The following is a 14617-nucleotide window of genomic DNA, read 5'->3' on the forward strand; positions in this document are numbered from 1 at the left end:
CCCCTGAGCTTCTTTCCGGGTCTACAACCAAAAGACCCAGGGCTATAGGCCACCAGTGCCCCCTAGCAATGCCTCTGTGTCTGGCATTTGGTCATGGGTGCACACACCTCGCCCCCCCGCCTTCTTCTCGGCTCCATGGCTGATGCACGGTCTTGAGTGCACTCTCATTGCTACACTAGCCTTCTCCCTGGCTCCTCACTCTCACCACCTCTCCTTTTATGACCACATCGCTGCTTATGTACACACCACACACTCACGGCTTTCTCTGTGTCTCCAGCTGGCCACAGCAGTCATATTCCTGTGCCTCTCTACCTCTGGAAGTCTTTAGGTGGATCCATGTCTCAACAGCATCCAAGGTAGGTGCATGTCTCTGTGTCCTCGCCCAAGCTGCACCTCACTTATGATGGCCACTTAGGCCGAAACACGACTGGGGTTTCTTGTGGTCCTGTGTAGAAGGGATGTGGCCAAGCAGTTCGGGCTGGACGGCAGATTTTGGGGTGGTTTCCATATGGTTTTCCTCCTTTCTGTGACAGTCTAGCAGGCTGAGGAACGATGGGGTCGAGGGTTTCCCAGAGCTATGCCAGAGGTTCAGATTAATTCTACACCTTCAAGCCATCACCTCTTTTGTTGTGCTCCTAATGTCACCATTGGGCACCCCATGCGGGTGTTTCTAACTCACTTTGCAATCCGATGTTGGGGCCTTATCCTACTGATTTGGACAGAGTAGCGGTGTCTCTCACAAAGTCAGAGAGACCTGTTCTCAACATAATCTCTTCATTTCTTTTTTAAAGGTGCCATAACAGTGTCTCTTCTTCCATCCTTCTTCCCTCAATAATGCCCCCCTACTTCCTCGGTTCCTTCCCTCCCTCTCCCGCGCCCTTCAGTCTGGAGTTGCGTGCCTCTGCTCAGCTCTACTATGGATGCTGAGCAAGGTCACAACACCTCTCTCCCACTTCTTTTATTACAGGTAAGTTTCTTCAACTAGATGTCTTCTAATTGTCCTCTTTGATTTATCTCCTTGGTATTCCATGTGACTTCCCTCTTCTATTGGTGCTGTTTGTCAGGATCCATGGGGGCAACGGACCTCTAACAAAACCATAGCACCAATATGCAACACAGGTTCGATCCCCGGGTCCGCACTTAGAAACCTCTGGGTATTAAGCGTGTTATAAATACCGATTACAATTACAATACTATTCCCAGCATGCCTGGGCGTCCTCAGCCCGGGCTTCTCAAAGCCCAGGACACGCCCAAGACAGTGTGCATGTGCGCACTGTGAATACAACAAGCCGCTTGCGCTCAGGAAGGCAACCTGAACGGTTGCACACTCCAGCATCTCTCAGCAGTGGCAGCCTTTTGCGGGTCCGCGCCCACCCCTGTTTCCTTATCAGGCCCTGCTACTAAAAAGATTTATTAACGGAGCTCTTGCCGCTTTCTCATACCAAGACAGTGGGACTCAATACGAGGTTGGCGGTAGCCCACTGGCAGGTAGCCGCCGACCCCAAAACACTGCTTCTGGCGCCTGACTTCCCAGTGCCACCGGGTCCCGGCGGCGCGGGAAGTCAGGCGTTGGATTTGGTAAGTCTCCATTCCTGTGGAATCCCACGCCGGTGCTCGCATGACATTTCTGCCTACCAGGGCCGTTGTGCCCTGCATGGTCAGGCCTGCCGGGCGCAACGGCCCCTGCAGGCAGACTTTGTAGTGTGGTGGCCCTGAAACAAGGGTGGCTTACTGGCACCCTTGTTTCCGGACCGCCACACTCGCCATGATGAGGCCCAGTGTATTAGGAGGCGAGCGCCGCTCGTGAACTCCAGCTTGGAACACATCTTAAACGTTGACTGCATGCTCCCAACGGAGACACATTGCTCATCCTGCAAGTCACGACTATAGTAATAACGAGCTATGTGACCCGTCTGATGTTGTTTTCTTTCTCGCTCGACGCCGGAGTGTAACGCCCAAAGGACAACAGGCTGAGCCGGATCTAAGACACCCGTGAATGAGACGCTCGCACAATCCAGCTAAGTAACATTTTGCATGCTATACATCTGCGTTGAGCAGATCAGACCAATTCTGTGTCTCATAGTGTATTGTACATGTTGTGTGCTCACATCAATGTAGTTGCATGAGGAAATTCAAACAATCACACCAATGTAAGGTGCGTGGGGTAATGCAAATGAATACTCTGATGTGCTCTGCATGAGTTCATTTAACTAAATACACCGATTTACAGGGGGTAATGTAAGACCGTGCTGCAAATCAGTCTGAGTCTGAGTGTGTTCAGCCGCATGTGCATGAATGGGCGCAGTTATCCAGGAGTCGAGGAGAATTACCCTAAATCCCCCAGTTCTATCCACAAGCTCCCCCTAGCCCTCTCTCAGGTGACCCCAAGTCCCCCTGCCTATCCAACCCCGTCGGACCCTAGCCCTCTTTCCTCAAATGGGCGCGGCTGTCCTGTGTCCTTTCAAAGTGCAGGTGCCAAGACCTCACCGAGCGGCAGGAGTTCATGCTACCTCTGTGCAAGTGCCTCAGGAGCGTGACACTGTTGGTTATTCACCTGCGCCTGTCCTGACGTCTGATTCATGCTCATGTTCAATGGCTTCTTTATTTGCCTGGCTTTGCGTCAGGAAGTGTGACGCATCTCTTGTGATTTGTTTGCAGGCTGAAGTGGCTGTAACCAATACCCTTTCTGGGCTGTCACTTGAAAAGGTTAAGGTATTTACCTGGAATCTGTCTTCTTCACTTGATGTTCTTGATCTAAGACTTCTTCACCTATTTCAAATTCTTTGTCCAGTGCCCATCTTTTCCTGTCAGAGGTTGCTTTGGCTTTTTGTATTGTCCTGGGATCTCTTGATCTGATTTCAACAACCACTTGGTCTCTCTGGATAGGACCTCTAGGGAGTCCTGTCATTCGAAGTCATGTCACCATCAGGTGTTCTGGAGACAGGTCTGTGGCTTCACGGGGAGTTGTCCGATATTGTCTCACGATCCAGCATATTGTCTTTTGTAGAGCTATGCCTTGTATCACGACTTTTTGTGTTGTCTTCGTGATAGTCGCCATGAAACTTTCAGCCCTGGCATTGGCTTGTGCCCCGAAGGGAGTGATTTTGTCCGTTGGTTGAAACCCAAGTATGTAGCTCATTTTTTGAAGTCTTGATTTTTTAATGGTGCCTGATTGAATAATTTCACGATGGCTGGGATAATCCATTCGCTGAATATTTCACGAAAGACTTGGGTGATTGCCTGGAAGTTTGTGGAAGTATGATCCATGTAGTTGGGAATATGGAATATTTGTTGGTGGCAACTAATTCATAAAGTCCATCTTGTGTAGGGCCGTACAAGTTAATGGCAACAGTGTGCCATACTTTCTCTGGGAGATCCATGATTTGCAGAGGCAATGTATGACTAAGCTTTTGTCGTAAATTGGCATGCATCTCAATGTTTGGTCCATTGCTCTACAGCTTCGTCCATGTACGGGAATCAAACGTGGTTACGGAGGAGTTGTTTAGTGTTTACAATTCCTCAATGGCCTATGTGTGCTATATCGATTGTTGTTTTCCTTAGGCATTGGGGAACCACAAGCTTCATACCGCTTGAAAGTAGTGAATTGGTGGGCACTGCCAGTTCTGTGTGTCCCAGCTCTTTTAGATGTATCCATGGGTGCTGCAATGTTTGCACTTAGAATCTTTTGCATTTGTTGTCCTTGGTGAGTGATATCGCCATTTGAAGTATGGGATAATTTTGAATGGCCATGACTATTGTCTCTCACGACAGATTCAGTGGTAGCGCATTGGCAACCATGAAGTTGAGGGAGTCGTCTGCTTCCTTTGCAAAGGTATTGGTCTGATTTGGTAGGGGGTGGTGTGACATGAAGTCACCGGATTGAGGCCTTTTACGGTCTGAGGATAATTTGATTGTCATGTTCCCATAGCCTCAATGTGCGGTGGCATTTTGGTTTTGGGATTCCTTTATAGGAGGGAGGGGAGGCCCTGCGAGTGTGAAGCGTTTCCCTATTAGGAAGTAGTGAAAGTGTTTGCTTGCCCATATCACTTCCACGCTCCCTGCTTCTGGCTGTTGGACAGTGCCATACTGCATATCCATCCATTATTGTGGAATGGATCCCAGCATCGCATAGTGAGAAAGTATTTGCCCTATGCTGACATGGTTGGCGCTGTTACCGCAGTGTTCCAAGGGGAACGCAATATGAAAGGTGTTTGGCTTTGGACAGAGATTGTTTGAAGGTAACAAAAGGTTTTTGGCAAAGGGAGATCAATTGGAGGCCAATATTGTTTTTCAAGTGTCAGTGCAGCATAGATGGGGATATAATAGGCACACTACCCTGCCATTCCCAACAAAGGATCAGTCCTCTGCAGTCTACTGTGCGGAAGCTAGATCTTTGATATTTCTAACATTTGTGGGGACAGGAATCTTCCCTCCTTGGAAAATGTGTCTGTGGAATTTGAGATGATGGCTATTAATTTTGCCTTTATCAAGACTGAATGTGAGGTCTTCAGATAGAAGGGCTCGGCAGACATTGCGCCTCATTATGAGTCCGGCGGTAACCGAGCCGGAAAAACCAGCAGGTTACCGCCGAACTCATATTACCATTCGCCTCTGTGATTCACGAAATTACCGGGGCATTACGACCCCGGTGACCCGGGAATTCCGGAGGCGGAATTCTGTAAGTCCCGATTCCTATGGAGTCCCATAGGACTCCATGGGAATGGGGAAGTGGAAACACCAGCACCATGTTGTAATGGTGCCGGTGTTTCCATGTCCGCCTGCAGGCGGGTGGTGTTAAACCCACCAGGTCAGACCTAGCGGGAGTGACACCTCCCGCCTGCAGAACTCGAGATCAGCCGGTCCGGAAAGAACAGTGGTGGCGGATTTACCACCACCGTTCTTTCCGGACTGGCTGACTCGTAATGAGGCCCATTTTCAAGCTCTATGGGCCTCATTACGACTTTGGAGGCAGCCATGGTGCTATTAGCACCATGGCTGCCTCCAAACCGGGCTCCATTACCGGGTTCCTTCAATGAGGAATAAATGGGTCATTCCAACATTGGAGGACCCGGTAATTCCTCCTTGAAGGAACCATAGGGCTCAATGGGAATGGGGAGGGAGGTAATAATGGGCACATTACAAATGACCCGTTATTAGCTCCCTCTTCCCTTCGCGGGACCCGGAAAGGACGTCTGGTTTTACCAGACGTCTGTTCCGGGTCCCGCAAAGGGAACCTCGTAATCAGTGCTCCCGTAATGAAGGGTGCCGGTCCCGTACCGGCACCCTTCATTACGGGAACGCAAGGGTTGTAATGAGACCCAATGTCATGTTCCTCTTGTGTGTGATCAAAGATGACAATGGTGTTGCTATAGTTAAAGGCTTGTTTGAAGGGATATAATATGCAGTGTATGGCCTCTTGGAAAATTTACACAGATGGTCAACCGTTTGTAGTGAAATAACCCCTGATGAGTCGAGAGCGTTGTTATGGATCTGGAGACAGGGGCCCTCATTACAAGTCAGGCGTTAAGAGTTTAACGGCGCCGTCGGCGCTGTTAACCCTTAACGCCTGATTCACACTTTAACGCCTGCTTTTTGCAGGCGTTAAAGTCCAAGGCGCTTAGCGACCTTGGTGCTAATTACGGCACCGTAATTTACGGTGCCGTAATTAGCGCCTTCCCCATCCCCATTATGCCCTATGGGGCAAAAATGGGAATGGGGAAGGGCAAATGGTGAATGGGGAATTACCGCCCCACTCACCTTGGAATGGGGCGGTAATTCCGCCATCCACCATGCCGGACTCCGGCATGGACCATGGTGCTAATAGCACCATGGTCCAGCGCCGGACTTGTAATGAGGGCCAGGGGGCCTCATTACGAGGTTGGAGGTAGCCATGGTGCTATTAGCACTATGGCTACGCCTTACCGCATTCCGGGTCCGGGTTCTCGAAATAGGGACTTACCGGGTCATTCCAACCTTGGAGGACCCGGTAAGTCCCCATTTTGAGAACCATTCCCCATTCCCATTCGAGCCCCCATAGGGCTCAATGGGAATGGGGATGGAGCTAATAATGGGCCCGCTAATAGTGGGCCTGTTATTAGCTCCCTGGTCCCTTAGCGTACCCTTACCGTTGCCGTTAACCCCTTACTGTCGACCTCGTAAAGAGGCCCCTTGGTTGAAGTCAACTTTTGTAAATTTGACAGCTTTATTGAGGCGTATGATCATATTTTTGATCTTGGTCCAAGAGATTTTTCCGCTTTGATAGCCACATTAGAGATCCTCACATCTACACACAATCTGATGCAACCGCATCCTTTGGGACTATTACCACTGGGGAAACCCATGGTGTCGAGCCAATTGCTTCTTCAATGATATGAGCTAGAAGGTGATGGCCAATTTAATCAAAAACCTTTTTTTCAGATGAAAACCAACTTTCCATGGTACTGTTGAAGGAGGTTGATAGTTTCATTGATGTGCAGCCATATGGGTGTTCTTTTCATTTTGCAATGGTCCTCCAAAAGGCATGCAACTTTGTTATGTAGCATGTCTTTTGGTGACGATATGGGCCTTCCCCTTGCTGGAGAGGTGTGATAATTTTCAGACATGTGGCGGGTAGTCTCGATGATGAGACCTAGTTCACGCACTGCCTGGAAACATTACAGGCAAGTAACCTCTGGTGGAGATCCTCAGTACGTTGATGACATTTGGCTCACGGGTATTGAGATGGCATATCATGTAAGTAAATTGTCCCTGGGATGGCAGCGTTGCAATGGGCCCCAATAGTTGATACAAGCTATGGAGGCATTTAGCCGGGGTGTGTACTGGAAGTTGTCAAAGTGCTGTTTGCTCATAATATTGACTGTAGTCTCTGTGTAGATGTTAAATGACGTTTCCTGGTCATATACACTTTGTGACACTCTACGGAATGATTCAGTATACAAATTTAGTTCAATGGACCTTTCCCTTTAGAAGAAAGTGCACAATGGCCTTTCAAAGACATGTATCAAAACTGGAAAAATAACCTGTGAGAGGAGATTTTCCAATAACCACACTGGTAAAGTATAAAAGGTGCCAACATTTTAAACCTAACAATCTATAGTGAAATATTCCCAAGAAAACAAAGTCCTAATACAAGACATATGCTTGACACTGTTATGTGGTCTTTTGGTTAAGCATCTGAATTGGGACCATGGCAACCTAGGTAAAATCCTGGTAGCGAAACACTTCAGTAAGCTTGCTGGCTTCAAGATCACCCAAGAGGGGTTGTGTCCGCCCTTTGGAAAAAGTATGTGGACGCTGTCCACCAAAGTGTATCCTCTACTGGTGCCCTGATACGCAGCACATGGCCACAACCAGGAAAAATAACCTCCGTAGATGTTATGATTGCGACCTCTCTTTCCACATCCTTAGCAAATATACCCATCCCATCCCCAGGTCGAAAAATCACATTTTACAGCCATTTTGCAGCAGGAATAGGAAAAAAGCCATATCGTTTCCAGGAAGGTATTGTGACAAATCCCAAAATGTCATCAGTGCTTTTGAAGGGGAAGCCCCTTCCCATGAGGCCATGGAGGTGAGGTTGCTACCCAATAGTCCCCCTAGGGATGGTACTCAGTGGGAGGATATCATGGGAGGGGAAACCCCCTTTGGGAACAGTGATGACCACATCAGCAGATTGCGGTATATCCACCAACCCCTGGCCCTAGACCCCCTTCTGAGAGGTACCACTGACTCAGTCCCCGCCCTCCCCTTCTCTCCTACCTTCATACCCTATGTACTTTGCGAAAGTAGTTCATGTAGAAAATACAGAGACAAGGGAGGTTCCTAGTGAGTTTCCACACCCATACTCCTTTAGTACTGAGATGAGGAGAAGGTGTAGGGCAATACTGAATCACCATGGGAACCACTTTTACCAGTATAGTGTTTCAGGGACTTTGATTGGCAGAACCAGGATAAAAACCAAAGAAGGACTTGATAGAGCTTTAAGCCCTCCCTGGAGGAGCAGCAAGAGAGGGTGGTCCAGGACGCAAGGACCGCACAACACGTGAGCAAACTAAGCGATGGGTGCCCCAGAGGCCACACTAGCCCAGAATAGAGAAGGGCCGCAGAGACACTGCAGAGCAGAGGAAGCTCTGAGAAAGCCCTGGAGTACTGCAAACACACCCAGCGACCGCCACGCACACGAGTCAGAAAGACGGTGGAGGCACAAGCGACTTGTGGCACAAATTGGGAAGCATGGTCTGGGACCCAAATACAAGTAAAAGAAAGCAAAGAAGTATACGCGGCTGTACTGCGACTTGGCAGGAGATGGAACCAAGCCATTGGAAAACCAAACTAAGGCCTGATTTGCGAGTCCGAGACTTGTTGAACAATTCTTACAGTGCTTGGTAGGTTAGTGAACCAAGCCTGTGTTACCCACCACAGCCTGTGAACCCTCTAGCCTATTATTCTTCGTGGTAGTACCTGGTGAGAGGGAACCAGGTCTGCTCACCAGGGTGTAAATATGGGCTGGAAATTCCTGAGTAGAACAGAAAGGACAGGCCAGGAAATCCCATGGCCAATAACGGAAGACTCCAAAGAATTTGATAAAGACCTGTTTTATTCACAATCCAAATAAAATAGGGACGGCTGTGGACATCAAGAAAATCTCTGATCTCTCAATAACTTTGAGGTTTGACAACAGTTTAAAAGCAAGAACTACATCACAATTGACATTTCATCATATTCTATATTACAAAAACCAATGAGGGGGAGGGATTGGTTAAGGGAATTATCTAAGTATGTTTTCATATGGGTTGGGTTTCTAATTGGTCATGCTTTGTCTGGTGGCTCCACCTGAGAATACCTCCTAAATTGATACAGGTGAATACATGTCATCTGTATACAATGTTATTGTCTGGCGCAGCAATTATGGGGTAACATTATTGGAGGATAGGGATTGGTTAGCATTGATTTTCTGAGCCATGGCAATTTGAAAGGTTATCAGTGCATGAGCAACAATAGTGGTCAGGGGAGCTGCAGCAAGGTGCTGTATTTTCCCAACCACAGCACTGAAACAGCTCTCTTGGACCTCAAAATCCAGATGGATGCCATTAGAGATTCAGGGAAACTTTGCATTCTCCTGTTGTTGGACCTCTCATCAGCGTTCGACTTGGTGGACCACGACAAACTCTGCAACTCACTTGCCCGTGAATTCAATTTCTCTGGGGCAGCCACTGCTTGGGTGAAATCATTCTTAACTGACCGCACCTCCAGAGTGTCCATAGGCAAAGAAGCAGCCAACCCCATCCCAGTCCGCATAGGAGTGCCCCAAGGCTCTTGCCTTTCTCCCACGCTGTATAACGCATATACCAAGCTCCTGTTTTCAGCACTTGACGATATGGGTGTCATTTACACAAATTTTGCGGATGACACCCAGATCCTTATACCTCTTACAGGCAACTATGACCAGGACACTTTAGCAATCAATAAAATTTACATCATCATACAAAACTGGATGGCATTAAACAGCCTATGTCTTAACGATGAGAAGACGGAAGTCCTCATCGTAGGAGCTCCAGCCAAATTAGCAACCCTTCAGCCAGAATATTCAATCATCAACATCGACGGCACCAATATCCCAGTTTCAAAACAAGTAAAAACACTGGGCGTGTACCTCGACGCTAGCCTGACCATGACCAAACAGATCAATGCACTTTCCTCTTCCACGGCCTACACTTCCAAATTAATCGCACTCAGCCGACAATTTCTGACCCCAGCAAACTGCCTCACCCTGGCCAGAGCACTGGTCCTATCGAAATTGGACTACTGTAATGTATTACTACTGGGCACCTCCAACACCAACCTAGCCAAAATGCAACTTTTGCAAAACAAAGTCCTGAGGGCAGCGCTAGGCATAAAAAAATCAGACCATATATCCAAGACCAGGAAAGATGCCCACTGGCTCCCCATCAAAGTCCGCATCATTTTCAAAACACTATGCATCACCCACAAATGCATTACAAAAAAAGGACCTATCTACCTCAATAACACCCTGCATCCTAAAACTAACATAAGATTACTGAGATCCAACGACAAACTCCTCCTGGACCCCCCCCGATTCAAAACCACTAGAGCAGGGGGCAGCAGCTTCACCACTTTAGCCCCCAAACACTGGAACACCCTACCCATCATCATCAAAAAAGCATCCTCCTTCACGCTCTTTAAGAAACAGCTAAAAACCTGGTTATTCAACCAATATTAGCACCCTAAGATAGGACCCCTTCCATCGGATACTGTTGTGAATACTTAGGCCACTGTATATTGTTGTGAATATGTTGTAACCTATATCATGTAATGCAACCAATGTAATGTTTGAATGTGACTAATTTCTAAGCTATCTTATAACCTCGCCGTGACACCCGAGGGTCTGGGCGTGTAACAAATAAACAAAATAAAATAAACTAGGTTACCATCTCTGACTCTCTATGCCCGAAGCAAGGACTTGGCATATCTTGTATCTTTGTCTTGAGAACTCGATGGGAACGAAGGCCTCTGCCTGCCTGTCTCTGAAGCTAATGAATAATCATTATTCTCCAACTACAGGTCACATGTGTGGAGACCACATTTTGGATTATTCTGGTCCGCATTTTCTAGAATTTTAGCCTTTATTAATGCAGGTGTCTTTACCCTTTCTGACCGCTAGAGACATGATCGAGTTACTTTCTTCCCAATATTACGCCTGAGTAAATGGGAATCTAACCTTCCAGTGTTATTTGTTTCTCTGCTTAATCCAAGAGAAATGCGTCTCATGCCTGGAACTGTTATCATCTGTTCCCTTGGGTGCTGAGCGAATCCTTCCCTGTTCACGATACCCTTGGCAAGGGATGTGCAATTAGTGGCCGGACTGTTCAGGTCTGACTTTTCTGCTAACTCAGTGAATTGGTCCCCCCTGCAGGTTCGAGGTTTCTTGATGTCTCCCATTCACTCGAACATAGTTGCACCGTCCATTTTATTTAAAATGTCCAGCCATTCTTGTTGTGTTTCCGCGTTAAGCAAGCTTTATATGTATTCCTGTGCACCTTGCGTTTCAGTGTATATGTGGAGCATATGTTTTCTAGTATATTGGACGCAAGCATATTCTTCATGTCTAAATGCAGTTTGACCAATTGCTCATGCATCTTTATGGTGGATGCATTTCTGATTCGTGTCTAATGCATCTACGTGTGTTAGCTCCAGCAGTGACATAATTTGCTTTCGTCATCTTGATTATAGCATGTTCATATCTGCCATAGCCTGCAAATTCAGCTCCTATTCGTTCCCTTCGGGGTAGAGTTGGTAGGGTTTCCTTAATAAGCAGGGCCTCTCGCATCTGCCATTTGGCAGCGGGAAGGAGGCAAATGCCACAAATTATGCACACCTTTAATTTCTATAATACCGAGATGGGGGAAGGGCTGATGTAATGAATGACACTTCATTTGTCTCTCATCAAGGGTCAGGGAGCCTGGAAGGCTATAGGCTACTGTTCATCGTCGCAGTACCTGGGGAAAAGAAGCCAGGTCTTCCCACCAGAGTCAAGAATCCATCACAGCCTGGGAAGCCTCCAGGCTATTCTTCTTCATCACAGTATCTGGTGACAGGGAACCATGTCTGCCCAGCAGGACCATAGATCCAAAATAGCTTGGGAAACATACAGGCTAGTCTTCTTCGTTGCAGTGCCTGCTTAGTGGGAACCATGGCTGCAAAGCAGATTTTGGCCTGGCAGAGAACTGAACAAGGAGCCTGAGAAGGGCCAGGGGAAGGGAGACATTCTCCCAACAGCTGAAGAATAGTTGGGACCACATGGGAAAAACTACAAAGCTGAGAAATGTCTTTTGTCCAGCGGAAGGGAGTCATTCCTCTGGACCAAGAAGATGTTATTTTGATTTAGCTAGTTTAGAGTTTAAGGGACAGATTTAGGATTTTGACATTGGACGTTGGGACTTTTACTTTGGCCATTCTAACACTAGTTATTTCATTTGAGGCAGGGAAACCCCTCTTAGAGTTAGGGCAAGATAGGGTTTTCTTTTCTTTTTATCTTCTAATAAATGTTTATAGCCAAAACTATGACCCCTTGTGTAAGGTCTTAATTCTGCATCCTTACAGTTCAAACATATAACACCTCAGCAACAGTCACCTAACCTGCTTAGTTGTCTTTGCAACATTCTGCTATAGGATCCTCCGTGTTCCCTGTTAGTACCACACCCACCAAACAGCTTTGGCCTGATCCCCCATCCAATCAAGGATCAGGGGGTACCTTGATAAGGCTCCCTTCTCATTCTGAAGTGAGCAGCACTTGTTAATTTTGTAATATGTGTGCTAAAACGTCACCAAACCTGAACCCAGCAGGAGAGGGGACAGAAATGTTGCCACACCCAGTGATTTAGAGGAGTACAGCACCCAGTCCAGATTTTTGTCTACGTTTTTTATCGTCCGATGCAAATACTTTGCATAATCGCCACAGGGGCAAAATGGCAATCCCGCGCCTGTTGTTCAAGAACGGGTGCAATGACACCCTCTGCCCCTATGCACTCAGCTCCTATGCTTATATGATTGAGCCCCCCGCTTTCTTAGTGCTTGAACCCAGTTAATTTTGTTACTATTTGAAGACCTGGGAAATTGCTGACGCCCACTGCCTTAACACCTCCCAGGGAATTAGGCTCCATCGCACTGTAAGGCATTCTGCACCAGAGGCCGCCGGCCCTGTCTGCTACAGCCCCGATCCCTGCCCTGAGACGGCATCCTTGGAACCCGCCTGAAGTTCATTTCTTTTGACAGTCAAAATAATCCTTATCTGTAGCTTTTGAAATAAAAGCATATTAACTCTTTTGGACAATATGGCCAAATATATACACAATAAAAATAAAAAACGTTTGTGAAACTTCTGCAAAAACAGCAGTTGGCTTCAGTTCGCAAAACACTATCGCCATATTTTTGCATTCAGCAGTCAGATGGTATTTTCAAACCAAAGTTTCAAAAAGAACTTTTGCAAACAATATTTCTACCAATTAAATCTGGGAAGAGATGTGTTGAAGTGCCTGAACTGAAGACTGCTCTCGACTCCCGGCTTCGCCACTTAACCAAACCGTGTGCTCCTGGCCACATACTCTTATCTCACTATGCCTTTCCTAACGCAATTAGAAGTTTCTAGAGGGTATTCAGCTCACACTGACTGATACTTCAAAAAAGGCCTCACTCCTGATCGTGCCACTTCGGCAAAGATTAAAAGTGACTATTTATATACTGGGCGTCGCCGTTTATTTTTCTCCCGCCTTACTCATGGCAACCTGTTTTGAATGTAACTTCCCATGATACATTTGAGCATTAAAGACTCATTCCGTGATACGGTTTTGTGTAATATCACTATTTATGCAAATAAGAGGGTCCACACATCTTTTGCCACCCAGGGCCCCGAAATTCCTATGGCCGACCCTGACCCCACTGTTAGGGAGCCAGGAACAGGGTGTAGTGAGAATGCCAACATCGGGCAATGTTCCACTGTGTGCACTCGCAGTAGCTCGGAATGGAATTCCTCGATACTTTGCCAGTCAGAGCATAGGGCACTAAACCGAGTTCCTTAGAACGATGACCGCCGGTCGGGGCACAGCGCTGGGTCACCATTGGAGTGCCTGGGCTCTGCTGATTAATGCTTCGCCTCCAGATAGCTGTTATCGAGCTTCCTGGAGTCCAAGAAATAGTTGTGCTTGTAAACAGCCTCTGGAATGCTGTCATTGTGCCGGCCCAGCTGCACGCTCCCTCTGGGCTCTATTGAAACCTCCTCTGTAATTCTATTTATCACAGCCATGCCCTGGATCTCAGCTGCGCCCTCTGCGCACACTGCCCTCCCTGAGACAACACCCTGCGTGCCCCCTGCGCGTCCCAGCGGTGCCCTTTCTGCTCAGTGGCTCATGCCCCAGGCCCACCCAGGGGCGATGAGAAGGTCCCGAGGAGTTTACCCTTGTGGGTTATAGCATCTGATTCGCTGAGGATAATAAGATGGAGGCCCTTGCGACCTATAGCATCCGATTCGCCCAGGATAAGATGGAGGCCCTTGTGACCTATAGCATCCGATTTGCCCAGGATAAGATGGAGGCCCTTGTGACCTATAGCATCCGATTCGCACAGGATAAGCTGGAGGCCCTTGTGGCCTACAGCATCCGATTCGCCCAGGATAAGATGGAAGCCCTTGTGGGCTATAGCATCCGATTCGCTGAGGATAAGATGGAGGCCCTTGTGACCTATAGCATCCGATTTGCTGAGGATAAGATAGAGGCCCTTGTGACCTATAGCATCCGATTCGCTGAGGATAAGATGGAGGCCCTTGTGACCTATAGCATCCGATTCGCACAGGATAATATGGAGGCCCTTGTGGCCTACAGCATCCGATTAGCCAAGGATAAAATGGAGGCCCTTGTGGCCTACAGCATCCGATTCGCCAAGGATAAAATGGAGGCCCTTGTGACCTATAGCATCCGATTCGCTGAGGATAAAATGGAGGCCCTTGTGGCCTACAGCATCCGATCCGCCGAGGATAAGATGGAGGGGATAGTCAGACGGGGCTCTGCTGCCGAGCATAGGTTGGCAGGTCCTGTGGAATGGACAG

The sequence above is a fragment of the Ambystoma mexicanum genome, chromosome 1p, assembly GCF_040938575.1.
Source record: "Ambystoma mexicanum isolate Mex_15411 chromosome 1p, UKY_AmexF1_1, whole genome shotgun sequence".
In the NCBI taxonomy this organism is placed as follows: domain Eukaryota; kingdom Metazoa; phylum Chordata; class Amphibia; order Caudata; family Ambystomatidae; genus Ambystoma; species Ambystoma mexicanum.